A 6,290-nucleotide genomic window follows, 5' to 3' on the forward strand; every position below is an offset into this window, starting at 1 on the left:
AGAAACGAAAGGATTTCAATTGAAGAATAAGTTAACCCCAGAAAAAGAGATCAATTGACTCAAATGGAAGAATAGACGAAGAACAAAACAAGGGGGATGGTTCACAGTGAAGAGAACTGGAGAAGACTAGCATGATATTGTTTGATGGAGGACAAAAGATGGTATTTCTCAAAAAAGATGAGGGCGTTATTGGCATCCGGATAATTTCATTAAACTCAGCGTGGTTCCGCATCCGTTTAGAAAACTCGGTTTTGAGAAAGCATGCCTCTAGCTGCTTCTCAAAATTGCGGTCAGAGGACCCGAATTTTTTTTATAACGCAGCTTATTAACACTTAACCAAACAGTAATTTTTTGAAAAATGTTTTTAAAAAGTGATTATATGGTACAAAACGCAATCCCAAACGGAGCTCAAATCAACTCAAGCATCTTAGTAGTGGGATGAATTATTTGAAGAAAACAGTCCTTATGGATCACACCCCAAATCAATACCTCAATGCCATTCATAACCATACAAATGAATGCATGGTCCTATGCATAATGTAGCAACCGCTTTTGCAAATGTTGAAGCATGTAGTCATGTACAATGATACCAAACAAAAGAAGATTGAAGAAAGGGTTGGATGCTTACTATTAAGTATTAACAACATTGTCCTTTGATCCAATTCCATACCAACAAAGCTAGCTTTCAGAATTCGGCACAGAATAAAAATCTCATGAGAAATTAGGTCGTTATTGTTGGTATAGATACCTCTTAGGCACAAGTATCGGAAGCACAAGGCTCATTAGCCACTCAAAGCAATGCCGATAACGCCCAAAGGCGATGCCGATACCAGACACTTGTGGTATCGGGTGGACCACAGCTAGTCCCACATAGGAAATAAAGGGATGACAAGGCCATCCCCACACTATAAATACATGTCTCTCCACTCACCCAAGGTAAGCCACCACTCTCTATTTACTCCTACCTAGTCTACATTCTTACATGTATCTGACTTAGGCATCGGAGGGTCGAAGGCCAGCTAGCCCGGTCTTCCCTCTGACCTCTGTTCATGGTTGACAGGTATCAGATCTTGGAGGTGGAAGCTCTCATGACAACCCCGTTTCTACCACCGAAACAGTTACAACAATAACTTAAGATTGTAAATATCACAATAGACAAGTAAAAGCATAAAATCAGTTCAAACCTTCATTTGTTTTTCTCAATCGACAAGCAAATTCAATCTGAGTTATGTTCATTTTCTCAACCATCATTACAACCCTAACGACACAACAATCAATTCTCATTTTACTCTTGACCAAATCAAGGCAGTCACACATTACAATCATATATGTAAGATTTTGAGAGTGTCTTAGGCCTCTTGGTTAGACCAAGTATTTACTTCAAATTCCAGCACCAACTGCAGTGAGATGAAAATCTACTTCTTGAGAAGGGCAATAACCCATTTCAGCATGACATTGAAATTAGCAAGCTTACTATGTTATACATCAAACCAGTTTGTGAGTCTGTGACTAATGTTATAAGATTGCATTAACCAAATTGCAGCAACGAGTTGGGGCTTTAGGATGAGAGAACAAGCTTACTTATGAGGAGTTTACATTACAAAGTCAATCCTCTTGAAATCTTATAGACAATAGTTTATTGATACCAAATAATTAAGCTGCATAGCTATTGAGAATTATAAAACCTGAGATATGTATAAATGGTCCAAGTATATTCATTATGTAGAAATTGAAATTGAAATTGATTTCCCTTTGATACAAATAAGCTATTACATTCTATGCATTATATAGTTGTGAGTATTGACCGTTACAAGAATCAATAAGATTACATTGACAACAGAATCAAAACTGAAGCATAATCTTAGGAAACCGATAAAGTGGCAGTAGACAAACTAGAGGAGATTCTGGGAGTGATTGAAGGAAGAGATTGATGTTCTTGGGAGGGCTCCAAATAGGTGACAGAGTTCACCGAGAGTTGTTAAGCAAGATATCTATTTTCCAAGAGAAAAATGCACCATCAGTGCCTCAACTCTTGTGCACCGGCCAAGTTGATACTCAGACTCTCAATGCTATCAATGTGATACCTAAACTTATATTTTGCTATCGATGAGGTACTTCCGTCAGATTTCGCTGACGGCTCCGTTAGACGTGTGACGTGGCAAGCACGTGGGCCCCAAAAATGCCATGAAATGACTAAAATGACCTTAGATTTTGTTTTGTTTTGTTTTTTTTACAATTTCCTCTCTCCTCCTCCTCTTCTTCTTCTAACTGGAAAATCTGGAAAGAAAGGAAGTGACAGACAATCTTCACCGGAAAAACGCAGGCAACTTTCTGACTCCTCATCAACGCTTATCGGCCACCGCACTTGGGCGGCGCGTGAACTGGTCAGTATTGCTTTCCTCTTATTCAAATTTTCAACTTCACCTATCTGTTGCAAACAAATTTGATTCATGTTGGTTTTGTTCCTCCTTTGTTCTTGTTGCTGCAATCTTAATCTTCCCAGAAAGAAAATTCAGCCTGCCCCAAAAATCAAGAAACAAGCAAATAAACCTAGGGTTTCCAAGCGTTTCCATCTCCATCTCCTCGCGCCTCTCGCTCTCGTCCTTGTCCTCAGGGCACGAGCACTACGACCTGCCCTGACTCTCCCTCGATTCGGACAAACCAAATCCGAACCCAATGTTCTCCCTCCACCGCAACATGGCGCGAGCCAAAACGGCAGTCAAGATTCAGGAAATCGAGCAGAGAGCGGCGGCGGATCAGGAGGCGAGGGTGGGACGGAGCTCGAGCAGCCCGAGAATGAACTCGTTGGGGAAAATAGTGTTCCAAAGCTTAGAGCGTAGCTCGAGCAGTCCAAGCAGCTTCAATGGTGGGTATGGCGTTTCTCATGATTTCCGGAATCTCACTTCTCTCTTCATTCATAGGCCAAACTATTGGTGAGGTTGGAATGCGGTGTTTTGATGGAAATGTTCATGATGCAGATGGTGGTGTTGATGTTGAGTTGTGTTGTGCAGAGCTGCTGGGCGAGAGAGTGAAGGAAGAGATTGACATGTCTAGAACCTGGAAGAAAATAGATGAAGAGATTGAAGCCATTGTTATGCCCGAGGATTACCGGAATAACAATGTTTGGATCCTGTGCAATGACTGCAATGACACAACTGAAGTTTACTTCCACATTATTGGATAGAAATGCAGCCACTGCAAATTATACAACACCAGCACAATTGCCCCTCCAGTTCTTCCTCAATGATCAGAAGATGTTTCCCACGAATATGTCCAGTCCAGTTGGTACAGCGAAAGCTTGTACCCTCAAATGTGCCCTAGAAAGGGGAACTTGATTGATTCAATTTTTATCCCCAATTAATTATGTACCATTGCATTACGGTTGATTTAAAATGATTGTAATGTTTTATGTGTGCAGCAGACTTTTTCCAGGCTATTCTTCCTCTAAAACCCATGTAATCAGTCTTGGGGTTGATGTAAACATTATATATACTGTAATTATGTTCTGGACTAATGAAAGTTGATTCTTGAACTAAAAAAAATAAAAAATGTAAAGCTTTCTGGGAAGATTGAGATCGCAGCAACAAGAACAAAGGAAGAAGAAGAAGAAGAGGAGGAGAGAGAAAATTATTATTAAAAAAAAAAATCTAGGGTCATTTAAGTCATTTCAAGACATTTTTGGGGCCCACATGCTTGCCACATCACACTTCTAACGGAGCCATCAGCGAAATCTGACGGAAGTACCTCATCGATAGCGAAATATGAGTTCAGGTATCACATTGGTAGCATTGAGAGTCTGGGTATCAACTTGGCCGGTGCACAAGAGTTGAGGCACTGATGGTGCATTTTTCTCATTTTCCAAGCACATGCAAAGTGAGGAAAAGGCTTGAGCAAAACAAAGGGAAGATGTGGCAGACAAGACTCTTTGTCGTGATATATTTGCTTTGTCTTGGTGTGGCAGACAATTGGGAAGATGTGGGGAGAAGAAAAAGGAGTGAATAACGATTAAAAAAAAAAGAAAAAAAGAAAAAGGGCAGTGAGACTTAAACAAAGCAAAAGCAAAAGAGAGAAGGAGAGAGTTTGCAAGCATGTGAAGAGGAAAACGTACACAAAGTGACATGCAAGATGAGGGAAAATAATTAAAGAGAGTGATGAGAGTAGGAGAGGGAGCTAGAATAAGATATTCAAGAGAGGTAGAATAAAGTCTATATGAAATTGTTGGACAATGATTGATGAGGGAAACTCATAACTGAGTGAAGAGGAAATAAAGAAGCAGATATGAAGTTGAAGTTGGAGAGAGAGAGATGCCATTATAGAAGAGCGGTCGATGAAGAAGAAAGCCGCAATGACGCTGATGTAGAAGAGGAAATTGCTGGGCAATTTAAGTGTGAAAGAAGATCATGGTTGTTGTGCAGCGCGAGGTAGAAGAGAGAGCAGGTAGAGAAGATCGTTCTCTGGAACATGGAGAGTATCTGGATGCAAAAAGAAGAGCTTGAACATCAGGGAACACAGAACTGTTGCCAATAAGTGATAAGAGGGGCTTCAGGAGAGAGAATATGATAGGATCAATCACTGTTCACCACAGTACTTCTCCCTGTTTAGTCCACCAGTTTCTTTTATGGGTTAGTCCAGCTGTTAGATCCCATTGTCCTAGCTAGGACAGCTGTCTACAGTGTTCAGTTGATAACATCTTTTGTAAGCTATTTATGTTATCTTGGGAACTCTATTTTTGGATATCAATGAATATGAAGTATTTTTAAGTTCCTTCTGTTGTTTCTTTCATTTTGGTCAAGTTGAGTCTATCAGCTGGTATCAGAGCATGGCTCAAACCGTGCAAGCATCTGTCCCCTCCTCCACCCACATAGTCACCGCATTTGTTCCACAACCACCACCATCCCCTCCACCGTTTAACCAACTTGCCTCATCCTCTTACCAACCCCCTGATAACTCGGAACCACTACAGAGAGCTGAATTTCAAAATTCCTTGGCTCTTCTGCAAGAAGAATTTCACCAATCGATGGACTCAATCAACCACAACCACACTGCATTTCAAAACCACATCACCTCACAGATGGCTGCCTTGCAAAGCACATTGGTCCAAGCACTCACTCACCAACACCAACCCATTCACTCATTAACCACAGTCTCACCAGCTCCACCACCTGCAATTACACCCCATTCCCCACCTCTTACACCAGCCAACATTCCACCAATCACCTTCGGATCCATTTCGACACCCCTCATCGGTGGATCATGCTTCAATACTTCCACACAAATTCCAGCCTTCCATGCCCCACTATATACAACTCAAGGGTCATCCCCACACACACCACCCTCATTTCAATATGCTCACCCACAATACTCTACCATTATGTCATTACCACAACCAACTTTGCCTCTCACCACTGCCATCATTCACCACCAACCACATCCATCACTGCCAGAATTTAACACCCCGTTGCCTACTTATAATACCATACCCATAACCCATAACCCATAACCACAACCAATACCAGCATGATAACCAATTCTTCAGACCACCAAAAATCGACTTACCTCGATTTACAGGTGAAGATGCCATCGGATTGATCAATATGGCAGAGAGGTATTTGAGAACCCAACGCATTCCTCCATTGGAAAAGGTAGCCATCGCAGCTTCCCACTTCGGGCCAGATGCGTGCTTTTGGATGAATTTGTTCGAGCAAAGACATCCCGTCATTACGTGGGGGCAATTTGTGACAGCTTTCTTGGCTCATTTCGGTGCAGGTGCCAATCATGATTTCAAAATCACACTTTCACACCTCCAACAGACCTCTACGGTCGAACTTTTCATCACAGCTTTCACCAAGCTGTTGTGTCGCGCTCCGGATTGGAATGATAATCAGCTTCTACCCATGTTCTTGGGAGGATTGAAGACGAAAATCAGGCACGATGTCATGTCCTTCAACCCTCTCACCCTGACGGAGGAGCAATGCATAGCACGGTGCGCAAAAGCCAAATTGTCTGACAGCCCACGCGCTACACGCCCATATTCATGGCCCCATTCCTTTCGTCCAACCCATACCTCATAGTATTCAACCACTTCCCCATCCACCTACCGTCCTCACAATCCCATCCCATCTACTACCCACACACAACCACCCACTCCACCCACTCTTCCACTGACCAAACACACCAACAATCGATATCATCGTATCCTATCCCCTGCAGAACAACGTGAAAGAAGGGCTAAAGGATTGTGCTTCAATTGTGATGAGCCATACTCCCCTACCCACTCCTGTAAACAACCA

This window comes from Rosa chinensis, chromosome 1, assembly GCF_002994745.2.
Source record: "Rosa chinensis cultivar Old Blush chromosome 1, RchiOBHm-V2, whole genome shotgun sequence".
NCBI lineage: Eukaryota > Viridiplantae > Streptophyta > Magnoliopsida > Rosales > Rosaceae > Rosa > Rosa chinensis.